The sequence below is a fragment of the Acipenser ruthenus genome, unplaced genomic scaffold, assembly GCF_902713425.1.
Source record: "Acipenser ruthenus unplaced genomic scaffold, fAciRut3.2 maternal haplotype, whole genome shotgun sequence".
NCBI classification, from domain to species: Eukaryota; Metazoa; Chordata; class Actinopteri; order Acipenseriformes; family Acipenseridae; genus Acipenser; species Acipenser ruthenus.
The window spans coordinates 172,647-176,153 of NW_026708895.1; the positions used below are offsets into that span (position 1 = coordinate 172,647).

Here is a 3,507-nt window from a genome sequence, read left to right on the forward strand (position 1 = left end):
AAACTATGGTTGTTTTTCTTATGCACTTGACAGTGGTGGTGGGTGTTTTTGCCAAAAACTGCTTTAAGTGTGTGATGCAGTCTTGTAAGATTTATTGACATTATGTTGATAATCAGAACAACAGGGTTCACCAACCTCGACTAGGTCAGGGTTAACACAGTTGAGCTCAGATGAAACAGCCCATTTGCAATGTACAGTACTGGGTGGCTATTGGTCATTCAGCAGTGTGATGCAAATACCTGCAGTTACCACAAAGCGCTGACCTGAGCACACTTGCTCATTTGCTATTCTAGTTTTCTCCCTGGGATGCTCGTACTTAAATATTTAATATAAATGGACTTTAGTTGGTATATAGGAGGCTGGTGTCTATATAGTTAACACAAACTGTTTTACAATTTCTGAAAATGAAATTAAGAAGTTGTGAGCGATGGGGATATAAATAGGCCCAATTAATCCCACACCTGCCGCACACCTTCTGTGAATGATGCAATTGTCAGCAAATGATTTACTGACCATCCCAATATAATTTAGGAGCAAAAGAAACATCTGTAATTGGCGTAATTACAGGGATTAATTATAGCATTGTTTCTTTACCGAATATCTCAATCGTCCTGCCTGGGGACAGACGTGAAGTTATGTATATATACATTTAGTGTGCCCAATTATTTTACCCCCGATTTTCTCCCCAATTTGGAATGTCCAATTATTTTTTCTCCTCATCGCAGCAATTCCTTACACAGCTCAGGAGATCCAAAGGTTCAGTGGGTGTCCTCCGATCCCACAACCAAACTATTATCCTCTTTTACACCCAGGAACTCGAGAGCGGATGTCAGCGAGCTACTGACCTCTGGAGGACAAAGGCCAGCCCTGCAGGTGTCCGCTTTTGAGCTCACAGGGCGCCTGGCCAGCAGGGTTCACTGTAGCGCAATGAGGAGAAACAGTCCCTTTTGTTTTTGCTTCCCTAACCCACGGGAGTGCCAGAGCCAATGTTACGCTCCCTTTGGAATTCACAGCGAAGACCGACAACTTTGCACAGCCAGGACGCGAACCTGTGCTGTATGACCACACAACCACGCTTTTACCAGGTGAGCCACTCGAGGACCCCCTGATAGTGTTTTTGAGGTTAAGATTCATTTAAAACTAGCTCTTTATTTTATATATATATATATATATATATATATATATATATATATATATTGCACCAGGATGAGTGAACAAAAGGAAAAGTGAAACGAAGAAACTGTAAAAAATGACGACTGGACACCAACCACTAAAAGCTGGTAATTTTAAACTTTAAAGAGAGAGTTTATACCCTCTAAGCGGGCAATTTCTAATCTCTTTATTCATGCCACTGTCTGGTGCTCCAAGGGAGACTACAGTTGGATTTTTATACCAGCTCTGTTATCCCCAGCTGGGGATGAAATCCATTGCGAAGGGGATGAAGTGGAGGTGGCTGTACACACACACACACAATTTGTTACAAACTGTTTATCCAATTGACAGGAAACTTAGCATCAACATTATAGAGTATACATTAATGATAATATACAAGATTGTGAATGTCACACAGTTTTACATACATCTGGATAATCCCTCATCAGACTGTGATTAAACATTTCATTGCTAATTCTTATTCTATCCTGTACATACTGTTGATATGTCATGTTCATCGTTTAGAGTTTACGTGGCAGGAGATGTATATGTATACATAAGCATAGGCAAATTATAAGCATGGAAAATTCTTTGTTGAGATTTAGTAATGTCTTTCTCAAAGAGACCCAAGTGTAAATGTTTGTCGTAAGCACCATGGATAATAGCATTTACATAATGTCCCGTGACAAGAAATTACATCTAAAATACAAATGTATTTTTTTCAGATTTGTAAAAAAAGACCTGCTTCTCCTGGTGTTGTATCCTTGCTGGACGGAGATGGTGAAGATGCTGGAGGCGGCCAAGCCAGCACAGTATGGGGTAGATTTGACAAGGGACAAGAAAAGGTAATTAGAATTACAACGTGATGTTTAGGAACCCGCATTAGAGAGACAGATAGATTCAAATTATTATTTTTCTCTGTCCCCTTACATTTGTATGCTGTTTGAAATCATATTTTTGTAATAATCTGTGTTCAGGATATGCCATAGACCTAGGTTAGATGAGCCAAAATGTCTTTATATCAGTAGTAACTGTGTATAGCCAGGTATACAATCGGAAACTTAATTCACTTTTGAGTTATTGTCTATGTTTGGTACACAGCTTATCTTCCTGATTTTATTTTTATTTTTTTTAACTTAGGTTCCATTACCAGTGCTGTCCCATAAAAATGAACCATTTTCCTGCCACATTGTTTCACCCTCTGGACATATCAATGATTCAGATCTTTTACACATATCCATCTTATATGGATGTTTTGTGTTTTGTTTATAAAAAAATGTGTAAATGTGTAAAGGACTAGGGGTTGTGGTGTTTGTCTGAAGTAAGAGAGTGGTGGTGTAACATCAAATCATTTGCAGCACGAATAAGTCACAGTCACTGGCCATGTCATGCACACTTATTTCTAACTCATTGGTTGATCGAAAATAAGTTTAACATGCAATGGAGTAGTTCATTGGTTTTATACGCTCCCTTTAAAGATGTAATAAACAATCTCATCCAGTGGGATCTCTTTTCAGAGTGTGCAGTAGCAGAAGGGGATTGTGGGAATGTGTGGAGCTAAGGAAGGTAGAAGGAGATGCGCAGTAGAAACCCTGGGATATGTTTACACAATGAACTAATTTGTGAATGAATATCGTTGGTGTTAATTAAAGTTAATAAGACAAAATATTTTAGTGTAAAATTATACTTGATGGTGGGGTACTGCCTTTTTTAATTTTTACAGAGATGTCATTTTTTAAATCTTATTGCTATCTTACCAGAAGGCCACCTCCCCTCCAGACATTCCGATCAGAGAAAAGAGACAATTCGAAGCCAACCCAAAGAGACGTCCAAGACCTTGTCTGGGCTGCCTATCTGTAATATCAGCTAAAAAGGAGGCTCCTGTAACAGTAAGTTATCTTTCCTGTAGCCATTCCCTAGACTGCAGTGTTATGTGGCACTTCATTACCAAATCAATCAGAAAACATGTCATCTTCAGTTAGTCCATTTTTTTAATTTGTTTTTTAAAAATCAATTAAAAGATATTTAAACTTGTCAGTTTTTGTTTACATTGCATTATTTTGGAACTCTTAATACAATTATTGATAATAGAAACAACTTTGCAAATGCCATTACTATTTTTCAGATTCCTAGGATGAAACCGGACAGCGTGTGTTTGTCTTCGCCCTCCAGAGTCAGCCCTGGGGTGGTAGCGGTGAACTGAGCATAATAAAATAATTGGCCATTCCAAATTGGGGAGAAAATAATAAAAAATAATTGGCAACGACTAAATTTATAAAAAAAAAAAAAAAAAAAGTGAAATGCTTCAGTTTTTACAAGCTTGATTAATATGCCCCTATTTACCAGATAGAGGGG

At 38.0% G+C, this 3,507-nt stretch overlaps 1 long non-coding RNA gene across 1 annotated transcript; it reads left to right on the forward strand.

Moving 5' to 3' along the window:
• Positions 1-1,880: 1,880 nt before the first annotated feature.
• On the forward strand, positions 1,881-3,296 carry LOC131736698 (uncharacterized). Its single transcript, XR_009328302.1, has 3 exons — positions 1,881-1,997; positions 2,913-3,041; positions 3,278-3,296. It is a non-coding gene; the product is annotated as an uncharacterized LOC131736698 (long non-coding RNA).
• The last annotated feature ends 211 nt before the right edge of the window (positions 3,297-3,507 follow it).